This window comes from Lissotriton helveticus, chromosome 6, assembly GCF_964261635.1.
Source record: "Lissotriton helveticus chromosome 6, aLisHel1.1, whole genome shotgun sequence".
NCBI lineage: Eukaryota > Metazoa > Chordata > Amphibia > Caudata > Salamandridae > Lissotriton > Lissotriton helveticus.
Window position 1 is genome coordinate 250,661,288 of NC_136067.1, and position 22,272 is coordinate 250,683,559.

The 22,272-nt window shown below is 42.7% G+C and overlaps 1 pseudogene; it reads right to left on the reverse strand.

Moving 5' to 3' along the window:
* The window catches only part of LOC144762243 (solute carrier family 22 member 7-like), a 186,303-nt pseudogene that overhangs the window by 123,894 nt on the left and 40,137 nt on the right, over positions 1 to 22,272 (reverse strand).

Genomic DNA, 22,272 nt, shown 5'->3' on the forward strand with positions numbered 1-22,272 from the left:
GAATAATTAATTGCACGATTTACAAAATTCATTATCAATTAAATAATTAAAAATGCTCAAAAATCAATTATGAATTAATTATAATTAATTTGCTTCCCACCCTGTACCCCAACAAACCCACAACCCGCTACGACACTAAAATTATAATAAACAATTACATTACATTTAAAATCAACAAAAAATTACAAACTATTTGAAAAAAAAATATATACACAAAATTTACAGCATATTCAATTAAAACAAATACAAAAATACATGAAGATAATTAAAAAATGATATTATTAGCAATGATATTTTAGTAAAGGAAATTAACAACATAGGTATTTTTTACCTCAATATTACTGTAGTTGACAAACAATTTCTAGGCTACTCTCTATAAACACACTATTGCAGTACAGTGATACTTCTCACAGTAGGAATGTCTCCATCCTTGATTATTAGCAGATGAAAGCACTTGCAGGGTCCCCATGGAACTCATTTATTGACAAATGTCTGACAACAGAAGGTGTCTCCTTCCACCAAAACCACTTCACCTCATTAACCGAAAGGTTGCATATTAAGACATTTTAAACAGTGTTAAGATCAACTGTACTCCTACCTCTACACACAGCTAGATTTACTAATATAGAATAGAGATCTCATCAGCCCTGACACAGGCTCAAAACCCTGTGAGGGCTATTACTGGGAACCGAAACATGTTGGCACTTGTAAGGGATGATTGAGATATAATTCTCAATGTGCACACTATTTCTGTTTTTTATCCTGCCATTTGCACCATTAAATATGAGGAATGTTTTTGAGGACACCTAGAGGCAGCTTTAACAATAAACTAGATCCTTTACTGTGTCTTTTAACTCCCTCTGTTCATGAGGCCTCCCTGATGGTACTATCTTGTCACGGTGTAATGAGTCAGCTTATGATGCTGCATGCAATTATACTGTGGGTGAGGCTTTATCTTCCATTATACATATGACTGCTTCCTCTTTTTTATCCTTTATGTTATCACAACAGTTATGGGAGCACTCTCAAGATAAACAACACAACCCACTTAGTGGAAAACTTTGACAGACTATATACCACAAGCTCTAATAGAAGAGGTAGAACTCCAGCCCCTCCCTCTGTGAGATCTTTGGAAAACCACTGGAAAATGCTTCAGTAGTTGACTATTGGGTAAGACAAGACCAGGAAACAGGGAAAAGGTGTGAAGGAAATTGAAGTGTGAACTTAATGTGCTAATCACTGAGTTTGGGGAGATGCAGCACATACTGGCGCAAGTAGCATCCAATATCTACGTATATTGATAGGCCTCAGTAGGCATTTATCATTTTGCACATATTTATTTTTCAATAAATATGTTATTGTTTCTTTTCTGGTTGTTTGCCATCTTTGATGCTGACTCCATAAGGCTTTGAGCAATACATCCTCAGAAAGAAGATTGCATGAGGACACCTTGACAACTAGTAGCATATGCAAGCCGGTGCCTGTCAGACATAGAAGGGGCTTATTCTCAGTTAGAAGAATGTCTAGCTGTTGTGTTGGCATGCGCTTTCACATTTTGATCTAAAACAAAAGAGTCATTATTATCACTGATCACTGCCCATTGCTAAACAAATGTGGAAATCACAAAGCAAAAATTCCACCCAGAATTGAGAGACTGGGATTATGCCTGCAAGAGTAAGATGATAATATTAAGCCAGGCAGAGCTTGTAATATAATTTTCCTTATTTGTGTCTTCTCTCTAAAGCCCTCTTATATTGTGCATTTGCTCAGATGGATCATTCTTTTTTTATAATAGCTGATGGATTTATGGTAATTATTGTGTGATTAACAACGTGTAATATTATATAATAGATCAATGTATTCATGTATTTATTTAAATGATTGAAAAGCACAATTGTGTTATGCTTTAACATGAGTGAAGGGAATCCTCCTGTTATTTCTCCCACATGAAATCATGATTCACACAGTTTATTTTTGTCAAAACAATTGATTTAGAGAGCATAAAATGTTATTTCACAGCCCTCCCTATAGGAAAATGAGCTTGTTGTACCAGTATAACAATAGAGAGCAGTGTGACATTGAGGAAAACAGCATCAAGGTTATTGTTTCATAACAATCCTTTGGCAGAGACATCATTTAGCAGACCCTCCAGTTTATCGCGATTTCGCGATTCCCGAAAAAATCGCGAAATCGGCAGATTACCGCGATGGCAGCGATAATAACCATATTGGCCGCGATATTTACAAAAAAGTGTCTCCACCTGGAGACAGCAAAACAAACAATGCTTTTTATTGGCTGTGCGCCGCCCCCCCCCACTCGTGTGTGTCAGCAGCTTCCCGGGACACACACAGACAGTCAGCTTTTGAGCTGCCAGCCGCACCCGAGTACTTGTGGGTAGTGGGACTCGCACAGCCCAAACGATAATCCACAGGGTTATGAAGTTCAAGTTCTGTTGTGTGCTCAGAGAGAGACGCTGCCTGGCCTGACAGCGGAAAATCCACGAGAACTAATGCAATGCCCACCCCTAACTAGGGGGAAGCACCTCCGAGCACTACGTGGGGTGACCGGGTAGGTCTTATTCCATAAGTGAGTTTAATCCAGACATTGTGGTTTTCTTTGGAACTTCTTTATTCATTAAACGCATTCAACCTTCATGGTTTAATAAGTCAACATTGAGTTGTTGTTTTAAAGAGTGATGGCATAGTTATAACCAATCCCGATGCATTTCGGGCTCCGCCCTTCTTCAGGGGATGGCTCTACAAACGGAAAATGAAAGAATCGTGGTATCGGTACATATTAAAAATTACAATGTTAGTTAACGGGTGCACGGAGATATACATGGTGCATGAAAAAATAGGTGCGCGATAACGTCGTGAGTTATAAGAATGTGGTCAGAAAACACCAAGGTTGAAAGGTGTACACAAGCTACTCGTTGCAAAAATAAACCGTCTGTGAGGGAGCCAAGGGTGTTCACAAGCATTAGCGCGGACTCAAATATAGACGGGTGATTAAATTAAAAGTGTGCGTGAACAGTAACCAACAGGTCCTGCACACAAAGCATGAAGCCGAAAATGTGCCCATAACCGTAAAGCGGTATAAGAGGCTGCGGGGTGCTCATAAAGTACTCACGTTCAGGACAACTATGCAGGGACTCCGGGGAGTTCCGACGGGTAGTGGTGAAACAAACACCGGGTGTGATCGCGGTGATATTATGAAGAGTGAAACTAAACATAGAAGAGGGTGCGATAAATAACCAGGTCGTGAAGCTACAACGGGTGAATGTGGGCGCCATCTTAGAATGGTTGCAAAACTATAGGTGAAATTCAGAATAGGTGCAAAAGCTAAATTGAAAAGGGGTAATCCAAAGTAAATGAGGTAATGAAATAAAGTGGTAGTGTAATATCATGCACATGCACAATTTATAATCACAAATAACATTGAAATTCCATCCTGTCGTTAAGACCATGCGGTATCATGGTGGACATGAAGCGGATCCAGAAATTTTCGCGTTTCAACAGAGTGTTTTTGTTGTTCGTGGTCACCTGTACTTGCTCAAGTATTTGGAACTTTAGTTGGGCCACATTGTGTCTGTTTTCTTGAAAGTGTGTGGCAACACTGGATTTCAAGTTGTTGGTCCTGATGTTGCTCTTGTGCTCAAGAATGCGAACACGTATCTTCCTTTCGGTGTGGCCGATATAACATTTGCCACACGGGCATTTGAGTAGATAAATGACATTGCTGCTGTTGCACGTTGCATTCACACGTAATTTTATGGGGTGACCTTTGAGTGGGTGATTGGTGGTATTCCCAGTGATGCAGTTGTTGCAGTTACTGCAATTGTAACAGGGCCGTAGGCCAGTGTAGGTAGTTTGGGTGGTTGATGTTTTGTCTCTGGTAAGAATCTCTTTCAGGTTGCGGCCTCTGGTAAAGGCAAACATGGGTGGTTGGTTGAATAATCCTTGGAAGTCAGGTTCCATAGTTAAGATTGGCCAGTGCTTGCGTATGATGTGCTGGAAAGTTTTTGAGAGGATCGAGTACTTGGAGACCACGACCATGCGGTTGGACTTAACCTTGGGTTTGGGGAGTAGGAGGGTACTCCTATTAATTGCTTCACTTCTCACCATGGCCATGTCAAGGATCGGTGGCGGATAGCCACGTGCTTTAAGCTTATCCAACAATTTCCTCATTTCTTGTTTGCTGTCCTGTGATCTTGAAACTATGCGTTTTACCCGTAGAGCTTGGGCAAACGGTAGGTTGTTCTTCAATTGCCAAGGGTGAAAACTTGTGTAGTGCAACGTGGAGTTGCGGTCTGTGGGTTTACGATATAAACTCGTGTGCCATTGATCTTGTTCTTTGTGTATCTCCACATCAAGGTAGTGTACACAGCTCTCATTAAAGTCCCATGTAAATTGTATTCTGTCGTTGATGTTATTCCATGTCTGAAGAAATTCAACTAAGGATTCAGCTGGACCGCCCCATAATAGAAAAATGTCATCGATGTAACGCAAGTAGAGCTTGCCATGTTCATGCCATTTAGTCTGATTCGTGATGTATGTTTCCTCAAAGTGCTTCATGAAGATATTCGCGTAGCAGGGAGCTGCGCAATTTCCCATGGCCGTACCATTTAGTTGGTGTATCCATTTGTCGTGTATTGAAAAGTAGCTATGGTAAAGTGTAAATATGGTCAATTCCATTAAAAACACTTTCAGGTCCTGATCCAATTCGGATGTCATAAGGGCATGTTCCACAGCTTCAATGCCCCAGTCGTGGGGAATGGAGGTGTATAGGGCACAGACATCTACTGTGCACATGATCAACGTGGAGTCTTTTAGTTCATCCATAGTGGGTGTTAATTTCAATAAAAAGTCTGTGGTATCTCGTACATGTGATTTGGTGCTCAGAACAAACGGTTGAAGATATTTGTCTAAAAATTTGCCGGTCTTCTCGTGTACCCTGCCCTTGGTGGATACAATGGGGCGGAATGGAGGTCTGGTAGGATGCTTATGAATTTTCGGTAGCATGTGTAACACGGGGGGTTTCGGATTGTTGGGTGTCAGATAACGTTGTGTTTTGTCATCAATCGTACCATTGTTAAAAGCCTGATTGATAATTTGGACCAAATTCTTGGTATATTCAACAGTGGGGTCCCCAGGTAGGACATCGTAGAGATTAGTATCCATGATGTGCATCTCAATTTGTTCCTCATAGAAACTGGTGTCCATAACAACCAGTGCACCACCTTTGTCTGCATTCTGGCAAGTGATTTGAGGGTTGTTGGCTAACTGTTGCAGGATGTTTCTCTCTTTGCAGGTAACATTTCCGTGTTTTATGGGACGTTGGAATGGCAATTTGGAGATTTCCTGTTTGACCAAGCTCTCAAATGAGTCTATAATCTTGTGGCTGGAAGGAGCCATAAATGTACTGTGGGGACGGAGTCCTCTGAGCATGTCATCCGTTTGGGGTGGTGCGGGGCACACATTCTGAAAGAAGTGTCTCAACCTCATGTTGCCTAGCAGTTTGAACGTGCTGACTTCCAGCTCAAGTGTGTTGGTACGGGTTGTAGGGACAAAGGATTGTCCCTTCTGAAGGGTTGCAATTTCTTCACTGGACAGAGGTGTCGTGGAAATGTTGATAACTAGATTTTCTTCCATTATCATCTTATTTTTCTGTTGCGCTTGTTCTTGCCGATCGGCGGTGTCTGTTCTTTTTCTGTTACCACGGCGGGTCTTGCCCCCCCGGGGTCGGCTTGTAAGTCCTGGCCTGGTTCTAAAAAATGCACCGCAGGTTGAACTGATGTGCTTGGTGTTTGAGGTTCGGAGGTAGGAGTGGTACGTGTTTGTCGTTGTCGATTTTCATCTTCAGAGGACGATGTTTCGGCGCCTGAGAATGGGTTATACGGTTTGTTGGTGCGTCGGCGGGCGTACACCTCTGCCCAGGTGTACACCTCGCCGAGCTTGTAGTCGATGGTGTCTCTCTTGAATTTCCGGAATTTTCTCTCTTGTATCTCACGGGTGTGTTTGTCTAGTTGGGTGGTAATGTCCTCCAACATTTTGGTAAGTTCTTCCTCGGTCATGGCGTTGTCCAGCTCGTTCCTGACGCTCTTGATTTCTTGAGATAGCTCTTCCAGTGTTCTAGACAACTCCTCGACTATCAGCAGGATTAGGTCGAGGGAACACTTATTCAGGATAGAGTACCAACGTTCGACAAATTTGGCATTGTTTTTACAAAGTAGAGGCTTCAAGGGGACTCTCAAGCCCCGAGGGATCCTTTGTGCCTGATGGTACCGTATGAGGGTACTAGCGTGTAGTTTTTGATTAGATTCTTTCTTCAGTAAGTAGAGTAGCTGTTTGATGTTGCTCTCAACACTGCGGGTGTTGGCAGTGGAGGTGATGTCATCCTGGATCATGCCGTAAATCTTGTCGGCATCTTCAGTTGTGAAGGCAAATGTGCTTGCCTTTTGATCGGTCATACCAGAGACCGAATCGAAATTCATGTTGTCTAGATTGGCGTGCTGGGTTCCAAGGTCAGGAAATAGTGAAAACTGGTGGGTAGTGGGACTCGCACAGCCCAAACGATAATCCACAGGGTTATGAAGTTCAAGTTCTGTTGTGTGCTCAGAGAGAGAGACGCTGCCTGGCCTGACAGCGGAAAATCCACGAGAACTAATGCAATGCCCACCCCTAACTAGGGGGAAGCACCTCCGAGCACTACGTGGGGTGACCGGGTAGGTCTTATTCCATAAGTGAGTTTAATCCAGACATTGTGGTTTTCTTTGGAACTTCTTTATTCATTAAACGCATTCAACCTTCATGGTTTAATAAGTCAACATTGAGTTGTTGTTTTAAAGAGTGATGGCATAGTTATAACCAATCCCGATGCATTTCGGGCTCCGCCCTTCTTTAGGGGATGGCTCTACAAACGGAAAATGAAAGAATCGTGGTATCGGTACATATTCAAAATTACAATGTTAGTTAACGGGTGCACGGAGATATACATGGTGCATGAAAAAATAGGTGCGCGATAACGTCGTGAGTTATAAGAATGTGGTCAGAAAACACCAAGGTTGAAAGGTGTACACAAGCTACTCGTTGCAAAAATAAACCGTCTGTGAGGGAGCCAAGGGTGTTCACAAGCATTAGCACGGTTTCAAATATAGACGGGTGATTAAATTAAAAGTGTGCGTGAACAGTAACCAACAGGTCCTGCACACAAAGCATGAAGCCGAAAATTTGCCCATAACCGTAAAGCGGTATAAGAGGCTGCGGGGTGCTCATAAAGTACTCACGTTCAGGACAACTATGCAGGGACTCCGGGGAGTTCCGACGGGTAGTGGTGAAACAAACACCGGGTGTGATCGCGGTGATATTATGAAGAGTGAAACTAAACATAGAAGAGGGTGCGATAAATAACCAGGTCGTGAAGCTACAACGGGTGAATGTGGGCGCCATCTTAGAATGGTTGCAAAACTATAGGTGAAATTCAGAATAGGTGCAAAAGCTAAATTGAAAAGGGGTAATCCAAAGTAAATGAGGTAATGAAATAAAGTGGTAGTGTAATATCATGCACATGCACAATTTATAATCACAAATAACATTGAAATTCCATCCTGTCGTTAAGACCATGCGGTATCATGGGGCGGTCCAGCTGAATCCTTAGTTGAATTTCTTCAGACATGGAATAACATCAACGACAGAATACAATTTACATGGGACTTTAATGAGAGCTGTGTACACTACCTTGATGTGGAGATACACAAAGAACAAGATCAATGGCACACGAGTTTATATCGTAAACCCACAGACCGCAACTCCACGTTGCACTACACAAGTTTTCACCCTTGGCAATTGAAGAACAACCTACCGTTTGCCCAAGCTCTACGGGTAAAACGCATAGTTTCAAGATCACAGGACAGCAAACAAGAAATGAGGAAATTGTTGGATAAGCTTAAAGCACGTGGCTATCCGCCACCGATCCTTGACATGGCCATGGTGAGAAGTGAAGCAATTAATAGGAGTACCCTCCTACTCCCCAAACCCAAGGTTAAGTCCAACCGCATGGTCGTGGTCTCCAAGTACTCGATCCTCTCAAAAACTTTCCAGCACATCATACGCAAGCACTGGCCAATCTTAACTATGGAACCTGACTTCCAAGGATTATTCAACCAACCACCCATGTTTGCCTTTACCAGAGGCCGCAACCTGAAAGAGATTCTTACCAGAGACAAAACATCAACCACCCAAACTACCTACACTGGCCTACGGCCCTGTTACAATTGCAGTAACTGCAACAACTGCATCACTGGGAATACCACCAATCACCCACTCAAAGGTCACCCCATAAAATTACGTGTGAATGCAACGTGCAACAGCAGCAATGTCATTTATCTACTCAAATGCCCGTGTGGCAAATGTTATATCGGCCACACCGAAAGGAAGATACGTGTTCGCGTTCTTGAGCACAAGAGCAACATCAGGACCAACAACTTGAAATCCAGTGTTGCCACACACTTTCAAGAAAACAGACACAATGTGGCCCAACTAAAGTTCCAAATACTTGAGCAAGTACAGGTGACCACGAACAACAAAAACACTCTGTTGAAACGTGAAAATTTCTGGATCCGCTTCATGTCCACCATGATACCGCATGGTCTTAACGACAGGATGGAATTTCAATGTTATTTGTGATTATAAATTGTGCATGTGCATGATATTACACTACCACTTTATTTCATTACCTCATTTACTTTGGATTACCCCTTTTCAATTTAGCTTTTGCACCTATTCTGAATTTCACCTATAGTTTTGCAACCATTCTAAGATGGCGCCCACATTCACCCGTTGTAGCTTCACGACCTGGTTATTTATCGCACCCTCTTCTATGTTTAGTTTCACTCTTCATAATATCACCGCGATCACACCCGGTGTTTGTTTCACCACTACCCGTCGGAACTCCCCGGAGTCCCTGCATAGTTGTCCTGAACGTGAGTACTTTATGAGCACCCCGCAGTCTCTTATACCGCTTTACGGTTATGGGCACATTTTCGGCTTCATGCTTTGTGTGCAGGACCTGTTGGTTACTGTTCACGCACACTTTTAATTTAATCACCCGTCTATATTTGAGTCCGCGCTAATGCTTGTGAACACCCTTGGCTCCCTCACAGACGGTTTATTTTTGCAACGAGTAGCTTGTGTACACCTTTCAACCTTGGTGTTTTCTGACCACATTCTTATAACTCACGACGTTATCGCGCACCTATTTTTTCATGCACCATGTATATCTCCGTGCACCCGTTAACTAACATTGTAATTTTGAATATGTACCGATACCACGATTCTTTCATTTTCCGTTTGTAGAGCCATCCCCTGAAGAAGGGCGGAGCCCGAAATGCATCGGGATTGGTTATAACTATGCCATCACTCTTTAAAACAACAACTCAATGTTGACTTATTAAACCATGAAGGTTGAATGCGTTTAATGAATAAAGAAGTTCCAAAGAAAACCACAATGTCTGGATTAAACTCACTTATGGAATAAGACCTACCCGGTCACCCCACGTAGTGCTCGGAGGTGCTTCCCCCTAGTTAGGGGTGGGCATTGCATTAGTTCTCGTGGATTTTCCGCTGTCAGGCCAGGCAGCGTCTCTCTCTCTGAGCACACAACAGAACTTGAACTTCATAACCCTGTGGATTATCGTTTGGGCTGTGCGAGTCCCACTACCCACCAGTTTTCACTATTTCCTGACCTTGGAACCCAGCACGCCAATCTAGACAACATGAATTTCGATTCGGTCTCTGGTATGACCGATCAAAAGGCAAGCACATTTGCCTTCACAACTGAAGATGCCGACAAGATTTACGGCATGATCCAGGATGACATCACCTCCACTGCCAACACCCGCAGTGTTGAGAGCAACATCAAACAGCTACTCTACTTACTGAAGAAAGAATCTAATCAAAAACTACACGCTAGTACCCTCATACGGTACCATCGGGCACAAAGGATCCCTCGGGGCTTGAGAGTCCCCTTGAAGCCTCTACTTTGTAAAAACAATGCCAAATTTGTCGAACGTTGGTACTCTATCCTGAATAAGTGTTCCCTCGACCTAATCCTGCTGATAGTCGAGGAGTTGTCTAGAACACTGGAAGAGCTATCTCAAGAAATCAAGAGCGTCAGGAACGAGCTGGACAACGCCATGACCGAGGAAGAACTTACCAAAATGTTGGAGGACATTACCACCCAACTAGACAAACACACCCGTGAGATACAAGAGAGAAAATTCCGGAAATTCAAGAGAGACACCATCGACTACAAGCTCGGCGAGGTGTACACCTGGGCAGAGGTGTACGCCCGCCGACGCACCAACAAACCGTATAACCCATTCTCAGGCGCCGAAACATCGTCCTCTGAAGATGAAAATCGACAACGACAAACACGTACCACTCCTACCTCCGAACCTCAAACACCAAGCACATCAGTTCAACCTGCGGTGCATTTTTTAGAACCAGGCCAGGACTTACAAGCCGACCCCGGGGGGGCAAGACCCGCCGTGGTAACAGAAAAAGAACAGACACCGCCGATCGGCAAGAACAAGCGCAACAGAAAAATAAGATGATAATGGAAGAAAATCTAGTTATCAACATTTCCACGACACCTCTGTCCAGTGAAGAAATTGCAACCCTTCAGAAGGGACAATCCTTTGTCCCTACAACCCGTACCAACACACTTGAGCTGGAAGTCAGCAAGTTCAAACTGCTACGCAACATGAGGTTGAGACACTTCTTTCAGAATGTGTGCCCTGCACCACCCCAAACGGATGACATGCTCAGAGGACTCCGTCCCCACAGTACATTTATGGCTCCTTCCAGCCACAAGATTATAAACTCATTTGAGAGCTTGGTCAAACAGGAAATCTCCAAATTGCCATTCCAACGTCCCATAAAACACGGAAATGTTACCTGCAAAGAGAGAAACATCCTGCAACAGTTAGCCAACAACCCTCAAATCACTTGCCAGAATGCAGACAAAGGTGGTGCACTGGTTGTTATGGACACCAGTTTCTATGAGGAACAAATTGAGATGCACATCATGGATACTAATCTCTACGATGTCCTACCTGGGGACCCCACTGTTGAATATACCAAGAATTTGGTCCAAATTATCAATCAGGCTTTTAACAATGGTACGATTGATGACAAAACACGACGTTATCTGACACCCAACAATCCGAAACCCCCCGTGTTACACATGCTACCGAAAATTCATAAGCATCCTACCAGACCTCCATTCCGCCCCATTGTATCCACCAAGGGCAGTGTACACGAGAAGCCCGGCAAATTTTTAGACAAATATCTTCAACCGTTTGTTCTGAGCACCAAATCACATGTACGAGATACCACAGACTTTTTATTGAAATTAACACCCACTATGGATGAACTAAAAGACTCCACGTTGATCATGTGCACAGTAGATGTCTGTGCCCTATACACCTCCATTCCCCACGACTGGGGCATTGAAGCTGTGGAACATGCCCTTATGACATCCGAATTGGATCAGGACCTGAAAGTGTTTTTAATGGAATTGACCATATTTACACTTTACCATAGCTACTTTTCAATACACGACAAATGGATACACCAACTAAATGGTACGGCCATGGGAAATTGCGCAGCTCCCTGCTACGCGAATATCTTCATGAAGCACTTTGAGGAAACATACATCACGAATCAGACTAAATGGCATGAACATGGCAAGCTCTACTTGCGTTACATCGATGACATTTTTCTATTATGGGGCGGTCCAGCTGAATCCTTAGTTGAATTTCTTCAGACATGGAATAACATCAACGACAGAATACAATTTACATGGGACTTTAATGAGAGCTGTGTACACTACCTTGATGTGGAGATACACAAAGAACAAGATCAATGGCACACGAGTTTATATCGTAAACCCACAGACCGCAACTCCACGTTGCACTACACAAGTTTTCACCCTTGGCAATTGAAGAACAACCTACCGTTTGCCCAAGCTCTACGGGTAAAACGCATAGTTTCAAGATCACAGGACAGCAAACAAGAAATGAGGAAATTGTTGGATAAGCTTAAAGCACGTGGCTATCCGCCACCGATCCTTGACATGGCCATGGTGAGAAGTGAAGCAATTAATAGGAGTACCCTCCTACTCCCCAAACCCAAGGTTAAGTCCAACCGCATTGTCGTGGTCTCCAAGTACTCGATCCTCTCAAAAACTTTCCAGCACATCATACGCAAGCACTGGCCAATCTTAACTATGGAACCTGACTTCCAAGGATTATTCAACCAACCACCCATGTTTGCCTTTACCAGAGGCCGCAACCTGAAAGAGATTCTTACCAGAGACAAAACATCAACCACCCAAACTACCTACACTGGCCTACGGCCCTGTTACAATTGCAGTAACTGCAACAACTGCATCACTGGGAATACCACCAATCACCCACTCAAAGGTCACCCCATAAAATTACGTGTGAATGCAATGTGCAACAGCAGCAATGTCATTTATCTACTCAAATGCCCGTGTGGCAAATGTTATATCGGCCACACCGAAAGGAAGATACGTGTTCGCATTCTTGAGCAAAAGAGCAACATCAGGACCAACAACTTGAAATCCAGTGTTGCCACACACTTTCAAGAAAACAGACACAATGTGGCCCAACTAAAGTTCCAAATACTTGAGCAAGTACAGGTGACCACGAACAACAAAAACACTCTGTTGAAACGCGAACATTTCTGGATCCGCTTCATGTCCACCATGATACCGTATGGTCTTAACGACAGGATGGAATTTCAATGTTATTTGTGATTATAAATTGTGCATGTGCATGATATTACACTACCACTTTATTTCATTACCTCATTTACTTTGGATTACCCCTTTTCAATTTAGCTTTTGCACCTATTCTGAATTTCACCTATAGTTTTGCAACCATTCTAAGATGGCGCCCACATTCACCCGTTGTAGCTTCACGACCTGGTTATTTATCGCACCCTCTTCTATGTTTAGTTTCACTCTTCATAATATCACCGCGATCACACCCGGTGTTTGTTTCACCACTACCCGTCGGAACTCCCCGGAGTCCCTGCATAGTTGTCCTGAACGTGAGTACTTTATGAGCACCCCGCAGCCTCTTATACCGCTTTACGGTTATGGCCACATTTTCGGCTTCATGCTTTGTGTGCAGGACCTGTTGGTTACTGTTCACGCACACTTTTAATTTAATCACCCGTCTATATTTGAGTCCGCGCTAATGCTTGTGAACACCCTTGGCTTCCTCACAGACGGTTTATTTTTGCAACGAGTAGCTTGTGTACACCTTACAACCTTGGTGTTTTCTGACCACATTCTTATAACTCACGACGTTATCGCGCACCTATTTTTTCATGCACCATGTATATCTCCGTGCACCCGTTAACTAACATTGTAATTTTGAATATGTACCGATACCACGATTCTTTCATTTTCCGTTTGTAGAGCCATCCCCTGAAGAAGGGCGGAGCCCGAAATGCATTGGGATTGGTTATAACTATGCCATCACTCTTTAAAACAACAACTCAATGTTGACTTATTAAACCATGAAGGTTGAATTCGTTTAATGAATAAAGAAGTTCCAAAGAAAACCACAATGTCTGGATTAAACTCACTTATGGAATAAGACCTACCCGGTCACCCCACGTAGTGCTCGGAGGTGCTTCCCCCTAGTTAGGGGTGGGCATTGCATTAGCACCCGAGTACTTCACAGGTCATTAAAAGACCTTTCACTTGTTAATGAGGCTTTGTTTTTCACGCCCCCGCCTGTTATCCTCGGCTCTGGCAGGTGTCAGCGGCTTGCGGTGGTTTTGGGGTCGGTGTGTGTCATTGCACGAGAAGCCAACCCCCTGGGTCCTCCCATTAGGGGCATATTTTTCTTTTATGGCTGGAAGGGGGGGCCGCATTCTTTTTATCCTTTCCAGGCCGGGCCCCCTGGTTACGACCTGTGAAGCGCCTCGTTGTGGGTGTCGTGAGTTGCACGGGGGAGGGGGGCCGTTCGCAGTCTAGACTCGCAGCAGGGCTTCTAAGCCCTGGCACGGCCCTCCCTAGGAACAGGACTCACTTCCGCATCATTTGTACTCTGCGCCTGCCCCTCGGATCCCAGGCAGGAGCCATGACTTCGGAAGCAGGAGAGCTTTGGGGGCAGAAACCAGACATGCAGGGGGGGGGTCAGGTGTGGGTGAGTGCCTGTCAATCAATTCCTGCATTGCATCCGCGTTGGGGCGGCCCTGATGGAGACAGGGATGTTCTCCACGATTCTGGGTACACGGATGGAGGAGGCCTGTTGTCTTATTTTGTCTTTATTTCACTTCTTAAGAGGGCACAGGTCCTAAAAAACAGAAGTGGGGGGGTCTAACCAAGTTAGGCAGCATAGCGCGTGACTTCACATTGAGTGACAACATTGAGCGCGACATGGCACGTCGCCTCACAGGAAGTGGCATCAAGACCCATGACCTCACAGGAATTGACATCACAAAATGTGACACAAAATGTTAGACCTTCTGTTTAGCCCATCTGGCAGATGAAGAATTGCAATTCCAAGGGATAACAGCCTTCACCTGTGGGCTGCTTCCTCTATTCCATATTCCAGATTGCCTAATCAAAGTGCAATACTCTGCTAAAACAGTTTCCATTGATTTTAGGCTGAAAATGAATGTTTATGAGTAAAATAAAGTGCCGCTGAAATGCCGCTAAATTTCCATATTTGTGCTGCTAAATTTCCATATATGTGCCGCTAAATTTCCATATTTGTGCCGCTAAATTTTCATATTTGTGCTGCTAAATTTCCATATTTGTGCCGCTAAATTTCCATATTTGTGCTGCTAAATTTCCATATTTGTGCCGCTAAATTTCCATATTTGTGCCGCTAAATTTCCATATGTGTGCTGCTAAATTTCCATATTTGTGCCGCTAAATTTCCATATTTGTGCTGCTAAATTTCCATATTTGTACCGCTAAATTTGCGAATCCATGCCGCTATATCCTGGAGGGTCTGATTTAGTCACTCCTCAAAGACAGTCTTAAGACTGGAAACATATTTATTTATTTATTTATTTATGAGATTTATAGAGCGCGAACATATGCCCGAGGGCGTCTTGGCGCTAAAGATTCAATTCATGACTCTCCTACATTGGATACCGGCCAAGTTATTGGTTAGATGAAGTTCAGATAAAACAGCAATACCTTACTGCTAAAGATTAGGCATGTAGGGTTCCTTAAAATGCATCAAACACACAACAGGGGATGGGGGAATGCTTGCAAATAGTCTAACTACTGTCAATTGTTCTGGGTAGCTTTTCAACTGATCATTTTTCACCCACTGTGCCACTCCACTCTGAGGCCCACCTTGTGAAGATTAGTACCAATCCTGCTTCTTATGGGAATGGTCCATCCCAGAATACCAGTTGATGGTCCCTTCAGAAGGGAGCACAAGCAACCCCAGATCAGTTTGGGCCTCATTACACCTCATAAATAGCTATACCTTCTATCCTGCAGTGTGGATCCACTTTTCGCCACTAAGGGGCTTATATCAAACAAATAGAAGTTGATGGGAGGAATGCTTGCAAATAGTCTAAACCCTTGCAAAGAGTAGAACAAAGGAATACTGGCTAGGCGGGAGCTAATGGAGAGAAACAAGTGTAAAAAGAAAATTTGAAGAACAGGGAAGACAAAAGTAGGGCTGAAGAGATGAGGGAAGAGCAATAGGGTGAAGGAATTGTGTAGGAATCAAAAGTGCTTTGCGAGAAGTATGAAGAGCTGGAAAAAGAACTTTTCATTCAGCTCATATTTATCCCCAAATTAGCCCCTAGCACCAAGCAACCAATGGTTCTCAAAAGGTCATAATCCATGAATGTGGGACACTGCTGATGGGTGGTAAAAAACATTCTGCTCACATTACTTACCTAATGCAGTCGTGATCATAGGAAATCCTGAAATCCATAAACCCAGAAGAGACCTGAAGACTGCAAACATTGGATAATTTACAGATGCTGCAGCGGCCATCCCGGACAGCAATGCGAATACAGATGTTACCAGGAGCATCGTACGGCGCCCATACCTGTACGGAAACACATGAAACCATGGGTGTCTTAAACTGCTTATACTCTGCTGGAATTGATGGACACATTATTCCAAAATCATGGACACTGAAATGAAACCCATATGGAAATAATGCTCAGCCAACCTTAATTCAAATCCAAGGAATAATACTGTTTAGTAAATGCAAACGTAATCCCTGAATATAAAAAAAAGATCAATTGGGTGTGTCAGACAATTTGAGATGTTTCGTCCAACAATTGGAATGCTGATAGTGGGGTATTTAATAAGGTTGTAGGGAGTTCAGCACATATATTATGATGCAGGTACCCGGCTGAAACACTCCTGCAGTACACTATTGACTTTTGATAGGAGTAGGCGAGAGGGTGGATGTTGGAGACATCACAATCATTGTGAAGGGCATTAACACACTTTAGAACATTGGAATGTTAGAAGCTCCATTATGGAATGGCTCGAGTCCAGTACTGGCTAGTATAAACCTTCTGCTCTAACATTCCATGTTTGTCTTTCAGTGTTCAGTGTCAGATTCTCCTTATTTAAGTTTAGAACATTTTCAGACGGTGGAATGTTCTAAACGCATTACAGTCCTAACTCTCGTTATAAGCCCTATCCTCTGGCAGGAGCTCATGATGAGGGTTCAGTGCCTTTATCAACTCATAGAGCCTTAATATAGCCTTTGTAGCCCGCCGTAGAGGGCTATACCGGCTATTAAAGGCCCTCTCCAGCGTTAAAGGCCTGAGCCGAAGGCAAGGGCCTTTAACAAGGAAGAGGGACTTTAATAGCCGGTATAGCCCGGCTACGAAGGGCTATAAGGCTATTAGAATATTCTGCCACTAGAGGGCAGAATGTTCTAACAAAAAAGAACAAATCCTTATGGGAGCGTGAGTGGATCAGAATCCCCTCAGGCTCCCTGAAGCCTTTGTTTACAGCCAGAGCTGTGGACAAAGAAACATTGGAATGTTGGAGCTCCGGGCTTATACCAGCCATTATAAGCCCGGAGCACTCCATTGTTTTCAATGGAGCTCCCAACATTCCAATGTTCTAATATGGAGTAAAACAATCAGACCAGAACAGCTAATTAACAGCTGCCTTTGCTGGTTATATCCCACAAAGACAGCAGTCTGTGTCTGCCAGCTCACAATGTCCCTGTGGTGTACTGGAGAAGAGTGCATGTCACAATGAGAAACACTGCAAGAGCTGCCTCTCATCTGGATGATGAGTAAACACAAGCTCTGACAAAGACAATAGGTCTCACCATTAATAAGTGAGTGATGAGCTGTTGGTTTTGTTGTTGTATATTGTGTGCTTTCAATAGTTAAGAAGTGTGATATGAGCAACTACCATAGTATTTTAAGGTGTGTTATTGTTACATTTTTATAAGTGGATTAATATGTGAATGTGTTTAAAATGTGTTGTGAAAGAGTGATTTAATTGTGTAAATACACTGATTGAATAAATGGGTTTGTAGTTGTTATAGTGATGCATATTTTCCGAAATGAATAATTGAATATCAAATAATTGTCTTAATGTAAGGTGTTGTCCAGATGTAATTAGAAAAATGTGATACTTTTATTAACCACATTTATAAAGTGTACTTGTACATTAAACAACTTTGTTCATTTGCTTACATTTTAAAATCGAGATTTCCTGAAATGAATAAATACTAAAAAAAAATTCTGCAATTGAATCTGTATACAATGTAAAAAAAATGCAAATGTGGTGTATTTTGTAAAGCGCACAGTATACAAAACTGTACATTATTTTACACCAGGGAATATATATATATATTATACTGGGTGCTACCTTGTTTTTGGACAAAGCTATACCTCTCTGAAGAGCTCTAATGAGAGTGAAACACGTGTCAGGGGTTGCTTTCATTCATTTCAGGTTGGCTTGGATGGTATTTTACCAATCTAAAGCTATAATACATTGCCTGGAGTGGTAAAAGCCTTTGGCCACTTTACAGCTCGGTACTGCACTGTGCTAATCCTATGCTTAAAGATGTTGTCCCTTTCTATCTCGGCGTGGATGGCACTGTGCAAATCCTACGGCTAAAGACTTTGATAGAAAAGCAGACATTTGAGGTGAGCAAATTTAGAGTGTCGCTGGTGTTGAAAGTACTCTATACTGGAGCTGTTTTCAACCTAAACTTGAGAACTACCCAGAGTTCTCTGCTTCATCTTCTTTTTTTGCATATATATATATATGTGTGTGTGTGTGTGTGTGTGTGTGTATATATATATATATAGATTTCTTTAAAAGATATATGTGAAAAGGGTAACTTTTTTCTTAAACAGTGCAATCTTACTTTTTTCGTTTGGAAAGATATAATTTTTTCGTAAACAGTAATTTGGTGTTAATACAAAGAAAGCTGGGCGGTGTAGTACAATTTACTGAAATATGAAAGGAGAGGGCTGATGATGCAAAGCATATGAGGATTTATGAGGTTACATTAGGAGAGTAGTGAGGGTGAACAATAGTGCAGAAAAAGCTTGGGTGGAAGAGCGGCGGCCGAATCACTGCACACGAAGGAGATGAAAAGCACTGTGGATGAGGCAAGAGAGGGCAGATGAAGCAGATGTCAAACAACTGTGATATCTGGTTAGTAACTTTAAAAATGATGCTGTAGATTATACATATTTTAAAGGATGTACAGCTCACAAATACCTCAAGCATGAATGAAGGCTTTAGAAATGTACCTGGAGTGTGGGATAAATGTATAGGTCCAAATTAGGTGAGAGTGATGTGTGTCACAACTCATCATTCACTCTACTCAAGTTGGTCAGTGCATACCCTGAATTGTGTGAGGGCCATAAATGTTCTGTCCAGGTCAAGTTCACAAAAAATTGTGAAAACATAACACCAACAAATATAATTTTAGATCAGGAGTGAAGTGCAGACTGGAGATCGCTGACACGATTATCCATTACAATCTTGATTTATTAGTACTCATGGAAAACCGGTTCAATAACTTTTCCTACAATGCCATGGACCTACAGCACCCTCTGGAGTACTTCATCACTTGATGTGATTTTCAAGGTAGGCTTTGGAGAAGGGCTGTCCTACTTATAACAAAAGCTCTTAAGTGCAAAGTACTCTGGGCCCGATTCACAGAACTAACTTAAGACAAAATCCTAAACTTACTACGTTTGGTATTCACAGAAGGCATTTAGTAGTAGTAAAGTTAGAATTTTGTCTTAAGTTTGACTTAAGTTTGACTTAAGACGGTCTTAAGTTTGACTTAAGACAGTCTTAAGACAGATTTAAGACAGACTTAAGACAAATTTAAGACAAACTTAGGACAGACTTAAGACAGATTTAAGACAGACTTAAGAGAAAGTTAAGACAAAATCCTAACTTTACTAATACTAAATGCCTTCTGTGAATACCAAAAGTAGTAAGTTTGGGATTTTGTCTTAAGTTAGTTCTGTGAATCAGGCCCTTATTGATTAATTTACTCCTTTCAGTGTTTGACTCGAGATCCTAACTCGTAACAGACTCTCCCTATAACAATAAACATCATTCATCACCATACTGGTGATAATGTACCTTTATCTACGTGTGCACGGAGCTCAATGCCTAATCAATAATTGTTGTGACAGTAAAACTTTCCTTGGGGACTTCAGTCTTCACTGGGGAAATCCTGACATTTTTCCAATCATTTTTCTTAATGTTTTCATCATAATTGGGAATTTGTACCAGCCGGAAAAATAGGAGGTCTTCAACAGTTCATCCACAACATATAGTGTAATTATACAATGCAGAGACCTCTAACACTGTAGGGGTATGTCATGGACTATCCTGACACGTTAAGCTTCAATATGTGTAGAGAAGGTACATCATTGAAGTGTTAGTAAACCAAAGACTGAGCAGAGCCCGAACTGTCATCAAGAAGGGTAACAAAACAAAAAAAGAATAGAAAGCTTCCAACATGATGAAAAAGTATACCGGAGACAAGATAGGTACCCTTGGCAAAACAGTTGAAAAGTAGCACTTGTGAGAGCACATAAAATATGCTGAGGGGGAACAACATTGGGGCAATCCTGATGAGGTGCAGTCACATTTTTATCTATTTCTTTCTAGAAACTATCTTGTTTAGCACTGCCTTTGACTTGACCATATCAAAGGTTGAAGACTGGGACTGATTAAGCATAAGATGAATGTTGGAGGTTCACGTCTAATATCTAAATTCCCAACCTAGCATTTTTGCTCGACCATATAGAATGAAGGTCCCATGTAGGCCCTGCCAGATGAAAATCTGGAAATGTGCTATTTTGACCATTTTTATCATAAACAACCAATAAGTGGTAGGCCACATATCCTTATTGTCACCCCATAACGGGTCCAAGCCAGAAAGCCCACTGCCCCATGTTACCACCTTTTTGATAGTAAAATATACTACGTCCGATGTTCTTAAACATGCATTTCTTTTGTGCTGAACACGACGAGGTAGCTTGGGCAACCACAGAACAGAAACTTTCCACAATTGCAAGACTAGCGCACGAACATACACAAGACCAGTTGGTACATATTTGACCATTGCTTAATTTTCATTTTGAAATGTTCCAAGCTCGCTCAAATTAAACCACGAAGCATCTTGCAATGGTAGCACCTGTTTTTAAAATTCCGGTCTCATATATATTTTTAGAGATATCTACGCTACAAATCTTCTTTGTTTATATTTTGCGGTCAAGCATGGCCAACCACCCGCCAAGACACCTGACCACGTCTGTGTCCTAGGAAGTGTGGTCAACCACCTGGACCAGATCATACATCAATGCGGTTTAATAGTTCTGCATTGAACAGGTATAATAGGTCCAATACCCCACTTAGAGATCACAGCCCTCCTGCTGTGTCTAACACAAGCCTGGGTTCTCCGGCCGGCCGTTTATCTGATCTGGGACTTCAAGGCCTATTAACAGGTGGTACCTCCCAATCTAGATATCTTTTTTGCCTTTTTTAATCTTTCTTATTGTTCTCTGTGTTTTTCATCCAAACCCAATTCGTTGCATTTAAGGTCTCTTAAATTGGTAAATCTTGCATGGCTAGTTTCCTCTAGTAAGGTTTGTCCTCTAGGTGCTAGAACATTTTAGAATATGTTCTGTATTTTTATTCTCTAACTGATTTCAATTGTGCCTTTTAATAGATCCTTGCTCCAGCCTGCCTTCTAGGCTCTTGCGCATTATAAATGTGAACCTGTGTTTTATTCCTGACGGAGTGGAGTCAGGGTTTCAATGGTTTTTGCACCAGCTAAATGAAATGATAAATGTATTTTCTGATCTACCTATGACTTAACGAATAAAGTGCCACTTCAACATTATTTTTCGTCATCTCATATCTATCTTCCTTATTCTCAGTGAAGAGGTGCTTCAGTGACTTGTGACCACGGTGACCACACCAGAAGGGCATTTTAGTCCCTCTATCATGAATCTGCTCACTAATTCGGACCGGAGGCGGATCACTCGAGTACGTAGAATGAGTCTCCTGGTCAACCATTTGATAAATATCTCTGACCTTTAAATTTAAAAAATCATTTTATTTGTGTGTGCAGAAAATACCTGTTTTACTGTGTTGTTGTGGGGACAGAGCTATGTTCAATGCTCCGGGGCTCATAGGGGGCACATTCCGCACTTTTGCATCGTGAGAGGCAGGTCAGCAGTCTAGTTGCTGGACCCAGGAGTCTCCCTGTCCCGCTACAAAAACGCGTGATAACGCGACCGCGCAGCGGATGCGCCGCTGGCTCTCTGAAAGCGTGCCAAAGAAAAGCCCGCCTGCGCCCGTCTGCTCCCGTTTGCGCCCGTCTGTGCCTGTCCACGCCGGACCAGGCCCAGGGGCCAGAAACTCTGCATCTTCATCCCCAATCAATACCATTATTCCAACACCCAGCTCAGACAGTTTACCCCTGGGAACTTCTTGCACCCACTTCATCCTTCCGGAACACCGTCCACATTGCCAGCATAAATTCTCTCCCAACAGGCCAGATTCTACCATCCTCCTCCAACAAATCAGAATTCTTCTATTGAACTGAAAATCACTCCCCAAACACACAGCAAAGATCTGGATGCTTCTCAAAGACTCAGACCCTGATGTGCTGTTTATCACTGAAACTTGGCATAACACCTGCTCCGACCCCAACATCATCCAAGCACT